Here is a 13,651-nt window from a genome sequence, read left to right as displayed (position 1 = left end):
GGCACCCCACTGAATTTCAGCTTAAATCAATTGTAGTTGGAGACTTGTGGTCAGTGAATACATTTTGTTTACCTAAATATATTTAAACTTTTTTAATTTTTTTTTTTTTTTTTGACAGAGAGAGAGAGAGACAGCATGAGCCAGGGAGGGGCAGAGAGAGAGAGGGAGACACAGAATCTGAAACAGGTTCCAGGCTCCAAGCTGTCAGCCCAGAGTCCGACGCGGGGCTCGAGCTCACAAACGGCGAGATCATGACCTGAGCCGAAGTCAGACGCTCAACCGACTGAGCCACCCAGGTGCCCCTACCTAAATATATTTAAATTTATTGATGTTTGATTTGTGGTACGGGATTTAGTTTATCGTAGTAAATATCTCATGTTCACATATTTTGAATAATTATGTTAGTTTTGAGTGGAATGCTTTATGTCAATTAGGTGAAATATTTCTTTTGTCTATATAACCTATTGGTCATTGAGAAATTATTATTGAAATCACCACTGATACCTGTAGGCTTTTCCAGTTATTTTTTCAGTTTTTGATTCCTATGTTTTGATATTTTGGTACAAGGTACACAAATTATTTCTTCTTGATGGATTGACTCATTGCCGTCATGAAATGTTCTTCCTGATTCCTGATGATTTTCTGTGCTCCTGAATGTATTTTGATAGCCACCCCAATTTTTTATTGTGATAAAACATACATTCTATATAATTTACCACTTGAACCATTTTTATGTGTACAGGTCAGTGGCATTAATCATCTTCACGTGGTTGTACAACCATCACCATCATCCATCATCCATCATTCGTCTTTCCCCACAGCCACTCTCACCCCGTTATGCAATAACTCCCCATTCCTCCTTCTCCAGCCCCTGGCCAACACCATCCTACTTTCTCTCTCTAGGAATGTCACTCCTCTAGGAAAATCACATAGGTGGAATCATATAGTGTTTGTTCTTTTGTTAATTGGCTTATTGCACGTAGCAGAATGCCCTCAAGGTTCATCCATATTGTGGCCTGTGTCAAAAATACCCTTCTTTTTTAAGGCCGAATAACATTCTCTTATATGTATATTACACATTTTGTTTATCCATTCTTCCATTGGTGGACTTATGGATTGCTTCTACCTTTTTGGCTATTGTGAATAATATTGCTATGAACATGGGTGTGTAAATATCTGTTAAAGTCCCTCCTTTATTTCTTTGGACATACACCCAGAAGTGGAGAATTGCTGGATCATATAGTAATTCTATATTCTTTGGGGAATTACCATACTGTTTTCCATAGTGGCTGCACCATTTTGTATTCCTAACCAGCAATGCCCAAGATTCTTCTTTTTCCACATCCTTGCTAATACTTGTTATTTTCTGTTTTTGTTTATTTTGTTTTGTTTTTGGATGAGGGTCATCCTAAAATGTATATCCTGCTTTCTTTTAATTAGTGTTAGCTGTGTATATCTATTTTCTAAGCTTTGGCTTTTTAAATTTATTATCCAAGTATAGTTGGCATACAATGTTATATTAGTTTCAGGTATACAACACAGTGATCTAAGCTTTTACTTTTAACTTGTGTTCATAAATTTAACATGTGTCTCTCATAAGTAGAGTACATCTGGGACTTTCTATTTATCCAATCTATTTTTTAATTGGAGAAATATTATAATTTGTATTTAAGGTGACTAATTAAGTGGTTAGGTGTATCTGTTCTCTTTCTACTAGCTTTCTCTTTCTCCTATCTGTTCTTTGCCCCCAACTCTCTTTCCTTTTTTTGTCATTTTTTATTAAGTGAGCTTATTTTATTATTTTATTTTTCTTTATTTCTATCGTTGGTTAATTATCATTAGTTCTTTTAATAAAGTTTTTCCCTGTCTACCTCCAAGTGATACATCCGTTTCACATATACTATAAGAAGCTTACACTACTATACTTCCTTGTCTCCACTCCCATACTTTATGCTGTTATTTCCATTTGATTAATTAATTGATAGGTCACAAACCTCTTACACATTGTTATGTATTCAGTCAATTATCTTTTCAAAATATTTAAATTATAAGGGAAATATGATTTATTTTTATTTGCCAATGGGCAAATACCTGTACCTATTCCTCTGTGTAGTACTCTATTTCCATATGGTATAATTTTAGTGTTCCTGAGAGAATTTTTTAGAATATATGTTTTATTTAATGTTTATTTATTTATTTTGAGAGAGAGGAGACAGCATGATCCAGGGAGGAACAGAGAGAGAGGGAGAGAGAGAATCCCAAGCAGGAACTTCACTATCATCATTGAGCCCAATGCAGGCTCGATCCCATGAACTGTGAGATCATGATATGAGATGAAGTCAAGATTCGGACACTTAACCAATTGAGCCACGCAGGTGCCTAGAACATTTCTAATAGTGCATCTGTACTGGTGATAAATTCTTTTGGTCTCATATGAAAAACTATTTCATCAGCATTTTTTAAAGATATGATCTTTGTATATCAAGTTCTAGGCTTCCGGTCAGTTTTTGTTTTTGTTTTGTCTCAATGCTTTTTAGGATGCTACTCACTTTCTCCCTAACATCGCCTCCAACGTGACATCTCCTTTCATCCACATCTACATTCCTCTGTATGTGATGTGGCCCAGTCCACAATTTTAAGATTTTTATCTCATTATTTTTGAACATGTTCAGTATTCGATGCTTTGGTACAGCTGTATGCCTATATCTTGTACTTGGATTCTGTGGAGCTTCTTCAGTCTGAGTTTATAATTGTCAACATATTTGGAAGGTTTCCCTCCACTGTTTCCTTAAATATATTTTCTGCCCCCATCCTCATTCCAGAGATTCAAATTGTTCATTTATATGACCCTTTATTTGACAGTTCATGGAAAATCTTCATTTGTTTAAATTTTCTTTCCTCTCTCTGCTTTATTTTGGATAGTTTCTGTTGATACGTCTTCAAGCTCATTATTATTCCATTCTTCAACTGCCATTAACCTGCCATTAATCTCACCCACTGTAATTTTCACCCCCCAGACATGGTAGTTTTCTTGTCTAGAAGTGCTATTGAGCTCATCTTTAAAATATCTTGTTTCTTCTTAATGTTTCAAATAAGCTATACATTTATAACAACCACTTTAATGTTTCTTTCTGCCAAATCCCACATTTGTGTAAGTTTGGGATCGGTTCTGACTGACTGGCTTTTCTCTCTCTCTTTCTCTCTCTCTCTCTCTCTCTCTCTCTCTCTCTCTTTTAATGTGTGATATGTTTCTCCTTTTTGCATGTCTGGTAATGTTTGATTTGATGGCAGGCATCATGCGTCTTACCTCTTTTGATGCTGTGCACTTTGTGAATCTTACAACTATTCTGGAGTTTTTTCCAACAGCTTGGTCAAATTAGTCGGAAACAGTGTGATCCATTTGGGTCTGCTTTTGAGATTTGACAGGTGGGCTTGGTTCAGCATTTCTTTTAGGGCTGTGATCCTTTCTTGTCTTTTTCATGGTTTGCTGATTTTCTTTAGTGAAAAATCTGAATGTTATTCTCTTTATTCTGTACATATTTATTAGCGGTTTCTGATTAGTGGCTACCGTTATGTTTGCACAATAACATCATCTTCATAGAGTGGTTTATATTAACTTGATGGTCATTTGAGTCTCAGCCTATTCTTCTTCTTTTTTTTAATGTCTTATTTATGTATAAGACAGAGAGAGACAGAGCATGAGCAGGGGAGGGGCAGAGAGAGAGGGAGACACAGAATCAGAAGCAGGCCCCAGGCCCCAAGCTGTCAGCACAGAGCCAAATGCAGGGCTCAAACTCACAAACCGTGAAATCATGACCTGAGCTGAAGTCGGATGCTCAACCGACTGAGCCACCCAGATGCCTCCAATGGGGAATATTAAATTTTTTTTAATGTTTATTTTTGAGACAGAGAGAGACAGAGGGAGCAGGGGAAGGGCAGAGAGAGAGGGAGACACAGAATCTGAAGAAAGCTCCAGGCTCTGGTCTGTCAGCACAGAGCCTGATGCAGGGCTCGAACTCACAAACTGAGAGATCATGACCTGAGCCAAAGTTGGAAGCCCAACCGATTGAGCCACCCAGGCGCCCTTGAGCCTATTCTTTACTTCTCTCCTCTCCATATTTTAGAAATATGCTCTCATGTTGTACATCCTTTTATTTTGTGAATTCTTTGACTGATTTTTTACAGAAATATTCATTTTTATTGGTTTTGTGTTTCCTACTTTGATACTGTCACTTTTGGTCTTTCCTTTCCACTCCGAGTCCCCTTTCATATTTCTTGCATGGTTGGTTTAATGGTCACACACTTCTTTAGTCTTAGTTTTTCTGGGAAACTCTATCTCTCCTTCTGTTTTGAGTGATAGCCTTGCTGGGTAGATTGGTTTCGCCCCTTGTTCCCATTTACCACTTTGGATATATCATGCCATTCCTTTCTGGCTTGGAAAGTTTCTGTTGGAAAAAAAGAAAACTTAGCAAGGCCTTATGGGGGTTCCTTGTACGTTACTGTCATCTTTCCTCTTGCTGTTTTAATTTTTTTTCTTTATTACTATATTTTGCCAATTTAGTTACCATAGGTCTTGGTATGAATCTGTTTTTCTTGATTTTGTTGGAAGTTGTCTGTGCCTCCTGAATCTGGATATTGGTTACCTTCCCCAGATTAGGGGAGTTTTCAACTATTATTTCTTCAAGTAAATTCTGTACCTTTTTTCTCTCTCTTCTTCTGGGACTCCTATAATGCAAATGTTACTTGCTTTGATGGAGTCTCTGAGCTCCCCAAGTCTATTCTCATTTTGCATAATTATTTTCTGTTTCTTTTGTTCAGCTTGATTACTTTCTACTACTCTGTCTTCCAGGTCATTACTTTGTTCCTCTGCTTCTTCCAGCCTGCTGTTCGTTACATCCAGTGTGTTTTTAATTGTATTTATTGCATTATTTTATCTCTGATTAGTTCTTTTTTATTTCTGTGTTAAGAGTCTTGCTGATGTTTTCCAGTCTTTTCTCAAGTCCAATGAGTATCTTTATGATCATTGTCCTAAACAAACCATCAGTCATGTTTCGCTTAGAACTCTGGCAATGGGCTTGTCCTGTGCCAAATTTGTGACAGATCTCTCTGTTGTCTCATTTTGTGTAAGTCTCTGTGCCTGTTTCTGTGTTTAGGAAAGGCAACTACATGTCCTGTTCTTGAAGGTAGTGGCCTTCTGGAGAAGGGGTCCTGTAGTGCTCTGCATGTAATGACCCCTGTTCCCCAGGGCCTGGCACTTCAAGGAGTGCCCCCAAAATGCGTTCTCTGCACTCGGCATTTGCACCCTGGCCACTTTATCCTTCAAGTCAGTTGTCCACAGAGGCTCTTTTTGTCTATTGGGAGCAGTGTTTGGTCTCCAACCTGAACGTGGTGCATTTTAACCACGTGTGCTTTGGTCTACTAGTGCAATGAGACCTTTGACACCAATGCTGGAACTGAGGCCCCACCCAACTCCTGGATCAAACAGATGCAGTTTTGGCAGGGATTTAGGCTAGTCTTCTGGGGAGGAGGCCTGCCATGCTGGGACCGGGGCAAGTGTGACTGGGAAGAGCCGTTCCACCAAAGTGTAGGGGAGTAGGGCCTGATGTAAGCAAGTTAAGGAGTGAGTTTTGGCACTGCTTTGGTTCCTGTGGGTGGGTCTGCATTTATGCTGAGGGGTGGGGCAGTGAAATGGCATCTTCCAGTTCCTTTGTTCCCAGGGGGATCTCTCCATGAGTGCTGCCACTCTGGGACATATTCTGAGATGAGCAAATAACCTACCCATTGTGCACCCCACCTGCTCTTCAGATTGGGTTCAACAATGTACGCCCAAGGGCTGTTTGCCCTGCCTGTCTCCAATAGCAGCCCCAATACTTCTGGGTTCTCCCTGAGCCAAGCCCCATCCTTTAGAACTCCAGGCTTTATGTCCTCCTGGTTGCAAGAACTCATGAAATTCGGTCCCTCTTGCTTTCCAAACCAATTGCTATGAGGATTTGTCTCCCTGAGTAGGCTCCCCGGTGTGCTAGTCTGTCTCTCACTCTTCTCCATGAACCACAGCTCCCTACCCACCACAGCAGCCACGATATCTTTCTCTCTCAAGCCACATCTCCATACTTCCTACCTCCTTCAATGTGACCCCCTCTGCACCTTTGGCTGTGGAGTTTGTTCTGTCAGTCTTCAGGTCAAGTTCTAGGGTATTTAGTATGATTTGATAGTTATCTAGTTGTGTTCATGGAATGGGGTTACACTTAGGTCCTAGTACCGTGCCAACATCTTCCCCCTCTTCCAGATAATAATTTAATTAGGGGTTTTCACTCCTGAAGGCTATATTGTCACTACAATTTTCTTATAAAAAACAAAGAGATTTATCACTAAGAATAAAGTAAGGCCGGTAATACAAGGCCCTCATTTTGTGGATATAATTATAATGTATAACTAATTCCATCAAAAGGCAAATATCGGAAATAAATGAACATTATACAAAAGATAGAATTGCTCATTTTTCATATCCAATTAAACAATATTGTAAAGTTGTATTTAACATATTAGGCATCACAAAGTTTGAATGGGAATAAGGAAGCATTGAGTAAGGATGGAAAAATCATGTTCTAAGAAGTTTCTGGATTATTAGAAAAAAAGTATAATCTGTATGTGTATAAATGAAGTTCATTTTATTAGGACATCTTCCATATTCTATTAAAGACAAGCCTTTTGTACTAAACTGCACAGATATATTTGTTATTTATTAAGACTATAAAAAGGTATAATCAAAACCGGAGAGCTAGTTCAAATCTAACAATTCACATATCTGCACATAAGGAAAGCACATTTTCTCCCTACCTTCCAAACTCTTTGAGGACTCAGAAGCTAAACACGATGGCCAGGCCACTTCTGCGGTGTTGCATTCCTCTACCTGTGGGGATCCTGAAATGCCCAACACCTCCCCACCATATGCCAGGTAAACATCTACTGGATTTTATCTTTACTACATACAGCTCTAAAAGCATCTTCTCGATAATGACTATTTTCTCCTCCTAACAATGGTCATCTTAATCATTCCTTCCTTCAGACTATGTTTTTACATACTTTTAGAATTTTGCCTGTAGAAATTTAATTCAGTTATTATTATTTTTTTAAGTGTTGTAATGTCTAGTTTTGAGAGAGTGAGACAGAGAGCAAGTAGGGGAGGAGCAGAGAGAGAGGGAGACACAGAATCTGAAGCAGGCTCCAGGCTTTGAGCTGTGGGCACAGAGCCCAATGCAGGGCTCAGATTACGAGCCATGAGATCATGACATGAGCTGAAGTTGGATACTCAACTGACTGAGCCACCCAAGCACCTCAGTTGTGACGATGATCATGGTGACGATGTCTTCACTAGGTTATGAGATCCTTGAGTTCCAAGACTGTGCATTGTCTTTGTACTGTGGCACCTAGTGTTTTCAGGCATATAGCTTAATATATTTTTAGGGAATGAATAAATGATGCTATACAAAGCTGGGGTTATTAAATAATAATGCGTGTATTAAATACAAAGTTAAAGGTTGGCATTTAGAAACAAGATTTCTTGGGCAGACTAAGGCAGTGGAGTACTGTGGTAATTAATATGAGAAGTACATAATTAGACATAACTTTCCCTCTACCCTCAAAGTAAGCAAGAAAACAAACAAAGTGATAAGAAAAGAACACTTTTGCTGTATCTCTGCAAATTTCACTGTGTGCATTGAAAAATTATTTGAGACTTAAAAAAAAAAAACCACTATGAAAATAAATGTTTCTTCAAGGGCTGCTTCATTTTTGATAGTTCAGTCACCACAGTTCTTACCCTCAGAAGACTAGACCTTGGTGTATTTTTCATTTTAGAGAATCAGGAATATTGTAGGAAAATGTCAATGTCTCAAAATCTAAGATAGATTTCTCTACTCAAAAGACAGGTTCTTGGAGTGTCTTGGGTGGCTCAGTCCATTAAGCATCTGACTTCGGCTCAGATCCTGATCTCATGGTTTGTGAGTTCTAGTTCTGCATCGAGCTCTGTGCTGACAGCTCAGAGCCTGGAGCCTTCTTTGGATTCTGTGTCTTCCTTTCTCTCTCTGCCCCTTCCCGAGTCATGCTCTGTCTCTCTCTCTCTCTCTCTCTCTCTCTCTCTCTCTCTCTCTCAAAAATAAATAAATATTAAAAAAAGACATTAGGTTCCTATACAATATTATGACCTCACCCAAATTCATTTATTCTATTACCTCTCATTTTCTCCAGGTAACAAACAAAAGTTACATTTATTTTATTTTTACTTTGCTTACATTAATTTAGCTGTATGTGAAAGATTTCTGCCTTCTTAATGTTCTTGTTTCCTGCAATGTGAAATTTCATGTATTTATCTTAAATTGGCTTCTGCAGCTTATTATTTGCACGTGTGGCCGAAATCTTTGTGTTTCTAAAGTTCTGCCTCTGAATTAATTTTCATCGATATCTATCCTAATGTTTCTCAAATGTATACTAAAGCCTAGATATCTCTCTGTATCTTTAGCCTCCAAAACCTGATATCCAGAAAAGAATGTACACTAATCCTCTTTATAATATTATCTATACCTATATATGTAATTTTGGTCAGTGGAAAGTGGAAATGCTACCTTTGAAATTATGATAAATCTTTTGTAACTCTCCCTTCTCCTCCCTGAAACCTGCATATAAATTCTCTCTAAATGTGATCACTTTTTTCCCTTAATTGATCTTGAATATAGTCTTTTTCTTTTCTTTTCTTTTCTTTTCTTTTCTTTTCTTTTCTTTCTTTCTTTTCTTTTCTTTGCTTTTTTTTTTCTGGTCCCGAGCCTGATTGCTTCCAGACCAGCATCCTTTCTTGCCTGAATCATTTCAGTAGTGCCTTCACTGTTTTCTCCACACCATGTCCTGCTCCCCAATGTCATGCTATGAACCATCACCCGCATACGTATGATTTTTAAAACCAAAATCTGTCCATGCTTCTTCAGTGCCAGGAACCTCAAAAGTAGACCTCATATGGTTTCTTGAACAATCAACTCTTCCTAGAATCAGCCTTCCATCTTGAGGATTGCCCCTCCAGGGACACACTTTCTCCTTGGCTTCTTTTCCTTCCTTCAACGTGCATCTCAGTTGTTTCCTCCTCAGAGAATCCTTCCCCAGCACCTTCCACAAAACTGCGTGTATCTTTCTCTCCAGTGTTAATGCATTATAATTGTTCCACTTCACTTGGGGTTCCCCGAGGATAGAAAAGGCATGGTTATCTTTCTCATCATTAGTGCCGGGCATACTTCCTTGCACAGAGTAGGCGCTTAATAAATTTGCAAACTAGGAATAAATGTTTCTGGATACACAAACACGATTCTGTAATTTAAATAATTCTACTCAACAAAGAGCAACTGTTATGTATCTCTCAGTCTTCTGGGCACTGGCAACACAGTAATGGGCAAAACAGACAATAATCCCTGCTCATGTGGTGCTCACATAAAAATGAAATTCGGAGCACCTGGGTGGCTCAGTCGGTTGAGCGTCCGACTTCGGCTCAGGTCATGATCTCGCAGCTCGTGGGTTCGAGCCCCGCGTTGGGCTCTGGGCTGACAGCTCGGAGCCGGAGCCTGCTTCCGATTCTGTGTCTCCCTCTCTCTGCCCCTTCCCCGCTCATGCTCTGTCTCTCTCTCTGACTCTCAAAGATGAAGAAACGTTAAAAAAAATTAAAAAAAACTTCAAAAAAATGAAATTCGAAAATAAATACACAATGCTTGTAATATATATATATATATATATATATATATATATATATATATGATTAATGTCATTGTAAGTTATAAGATCTCCCTAGATATTTTGGAAATAGCAACTGAGTATTGATGATTCCATTAATAATTAAATATATGTTAATTTAAGGATCATACCTGTAGTCACATTCTATGAGTATTCAAAATTGGGGCGCCTGGGTGGTGCAGTCGGTTAAGCGTCAGTCTTCAGCCAGGTCACGATCTCGCGGTCCGTGAGTTCGAGCCCCGCGTCAGGCTCTGGGCTGAAGGCTCAGAGCCTGGAGCCTGTTTCTGATTCTGTGTCTCCCTCTCTCTCTCTGCCCCTCCCCCGTTCATGCTCTGTCTCTCTCTGTCCCAAAAATAAATAAACGTTGAAAAAAAATTAAAAAAACAAAACAAAACAAAATAAAGATGTAGGTGAGAAAGGTGTTTCCATACTGTGGGGTTGATTTACTTAACTTAGGACTTGTGCTGTTGGTGCTGGCTTCAGAATACAGTTTAATAGTCCTTTGAATCAAAACCTGATTTATATACAGAAATAGTTAATCACCTGATATAAGTCTCTATGGAGTGTAAGCATATGAAATTCAAGGTTTGGATACTCTAAGATTTTGCGACTTTCTAAGATTTTGCGAGCTGTTTCAATGTCATTGGACATTATTAATAAGAACTGAGCAGTCCTTCATGCATGACTATAATTTGCTTCATATGCAGGTAAATCATACTCTTGAATATGTTAAGCCAGAAATCAAAATGGATTTGACTTCCCTAGCTCCCAAAAGAACCAATATTTCTTCAGATATTTCATCATTTTCTGTGCCTTTGATTCATCTCACCATTTGTTTATTCCTCCAACCATAGTTACTAAATGTCTCCCAGGTGGCCGAACTCATGCTAATTGCTCTCTCTGATAAAGAAAACAAAAGAGTCTGTGAACAAAAGAAGAAGACATTAAACAAACCCACAAGATATGGAGTTTAGTATACGGTAGGTGGATAACTATACATTGAGATGAGATCTATAAAACGTAGACAGAATTCTAATCTACTTAGGGGTTGCTTCAGGGGTGGTTCATTAAGAACATGACATGAACTAAGGTATTAAAGATTTATTGAAGGATAAAAATGGTGTTGTTAGAAAAGAGGAAGAAATAGAGATCACATCTACTGTGGACAGAGAATGCCCCTGGCAAAGGTGCACATGTCATGTTTAAGGAACAAAAATGAGACCTGCATATATGTATCGAGTTAAGTTGAAGGTATGTTCATGGGGAGACTGTACAGAACCTGAAGCCTACTGTGGGTCACTTTGACGTTATGCTTAATCAAATGATAAACCACCAAGGGTCCTAAGAAGAATGATGATGTGTGTGGCTTAAAGATCAGTTTCACTTTGAGTAAATTAAAAACAAAGACAAAAACAGGACATGGTTGAAAATAGTTGAATACACTGCAGTATTCCAGGCTAGAGATAAGAGTAGTTTGGACAAGGAAGGCATCATTAGATATGAGAGGAAGTAAATAGAATTAAGAAAGTGTAGTAGATAAATCTGGAGAACTTGCTTAAATATGGGGATAGCAAGTGAGGGAGAGGGATAGAAACTTCCAGAGATTTGCTTCAAACAGCGGATAGACAATGGTAGCATTCACGGAGATAAGAATCATTGTCTAGGATCTAGATTTGGGTTAAAGATCATGGTTTTCTTTTTAAGACATAGTCTTTTTAATATTGTTCAATAAACAATTAGAAATGTGTATTGGTAGCACAAAAAACTGTTGGAGGCACAAATTTTCGTGCCCTGTGTGTAAAGTTGTATGTGTATGTGTGTGTGTGTGTGTGTGTGTGTATTTTTTTTTCAAGGATGCTAATTGAGCTTAGGACTAAACAATATCACTTTGCCAAGATGCAAAGCTGTGTGCAGAGATAATCCCCCACATCTTAGCCTCAGTGGTAACCAGTAGAGCTAATAAACCAATAACTTGAGGAAATGGCACAAGAAATCTCTTTGGGTACATTAAAAATGTGAATAAACCATATTTTCAGCTTGATGCTTCACTGCTCAAAAATGCCATCTGTTCTGCAAAGCCTGTGATATAAAACCCTAACCCTTTAGACTATCAGTGAAAGCCCCCTGCACAACCCAGGGCTGGCCAACTTCCAGTAATGTTGAATACTCCCTAATGCTCCCTCTCAGGTCTTGACTCAATTCACATTTTTTTTTTCCTTTCTGTTTTCCACACCCAGTCTAGGGCCTTAGGGGCTTTCTTATGCCTCTGCATCAACAGAAAGGCTGAGTTTTAAGGGACCGGCTCCATGTTACTTTGTTGAGACGTTCTTTTTTAATCTCTCACATACTACCCACCCCTAACCGACACAGATCACACTCACCTCCAAATTCCCAGAAGTCTTATTGATTTTGCTACTTACTTAGCTGTTAGATGTATTTTCTCAGCATAATTTTAAAAATTATTTTATCAGAATTTACATTCACAGACAGCTATGATAAAACAGTCACAAAATTTTAAAGCTTTTTATTATTTTGCACACACCTCTCCTTTTATAGTCTGCAACCACATAAAACATTTATAATCCACAAACGAAGATATTAAATAGAACCAGAGAGAGCAAAACGGGAATGAGGAGGAAGGACAATGCATTGCAGTACGGAATTTCTGTGACACCTAGCAAATAAACCAAGAGTGTGCGCTGTGCCTTGTAAAGTATTTTAGAAAGCCCAGATGTCTCTACTTCAGTAGTTTTGGTGGCTATGGAATTGTCTTTTTTCTCTTATGGTTATGAGATGATATAGCTAACAATGTAGAGCGCAGTTCTGAGTTCTGGCATCAAATGCTTCCACGGGAGATGCTTCTTATGTTTACGTGGTTGTCAATTTCCTTAGCGGGAACACCCTCAGAGGTGAACCAAGGGGTTTCAACACTGGGCTTGTAATCATTGTAGATATATTTGCCACATGCCCTACAGACTTGTTGGGAGTAATAAAAAGCCTTTTGATTCTACTTCACAGATCCTCGGAGTGAGAGAATCTCATAGTGCACCAGGGATTTGCCATCAAGATTACCAAATACGATGTAAATTATGTTTACTGTTTCTGGATGAAATTCTAACACTTTGAATGTCATGAACTCCTAAAACAGCCTTACACTAAGATGAATCGTCATGAAATCATCTTTATCTTCGAATAAAATTGTAATTCAAGCTAGGCAGAGATGCGACAGAAATGATCAGCTATATAAGATGCTAGCAGTCGCTTTCCTTAAAATCCAGGAAGTCAAAGCTCTTTGCACGCATGCAGAGACAAAATATGTTTCAAGATTTTTTTAAAGCCCTGAATAACAACTAATAGGGCTGTATTTTAAATAATCCATTAACAGCATGAGAGCCATTAGTATTATGAGAATGAAGAGACAGAAAAAGATCCTGTTATGTTTGATATATGGACTCTAAAGATGTTGTAGAATAAAATAAGGCTTTTGTTCAGGATTTTAAATCTTGTTTGTTTATTTTTTTTTCTCCAAGTTGGATTAATGTATCGCTTTTTCCCCATTCACTATGCCATCAGGCTGGTATCTACCAACTTCCCATTACCAAGGCTCTTAAATCAGTTACAATGTTTAAATAATCCCTTACCGAGCAAGGCTCATGAACTTTTTTCCTGGATGTTTCCCCAGAACCACCCTGGATCTTCCAAAAATGCAGCCAATTTAAGGATTTACATGGTATGTTTCTCAGCCAGGATCCTTCAGGGACTTGCTCCTATAGTCAGGTCCTGCATCCGTCCTGATTGAGAAGTACTCCAGCCATTCCAAGTAACAACACTGCAAATGTCAATACTGTTCCTACAAATTGCTTCTGGAATTACATTTCCAAAT

The 13,651-nt window shown here is 38.5% G+C and overlaps 1 long non-coding RNA gene across 1 annotated transcript; it reads left to right on the top strand.

Moving 5' to 3' along the window:
- The first annotated feature begins 249 nt into the window (after positions 1-249).
- LOC123381225 lies at positions 250-13,431 on the top strand. The gene is made up of 3 exons (XR_006587987.1): positions 250-296; positions 10,623-10,748; positions 12,787-13,431. It is a non-coding gene; the product is annotated as an uncharacterized LOC123381225 (long non-coding RNA).
- Positions 13,432-13,651: the final 220 nt, after the last annotated feature.

This window comes from Felis catus, chromosome A2 (assembly GCF_018350175.1).
Source record: "Felis catus isolate Fca126 chromosome A2, F.catus_Fca126_mat1.0, whole genome shotgun sequence".
Classification (NCBI taxonomy): Eukaryota; Metazoa; Chordata; class Mammalia; order Carnivora; family Felidae; genus Felis; species Felis catus.
This window is presented reverse-complemented; position numbering and strand designations above follow the sequence as displayed.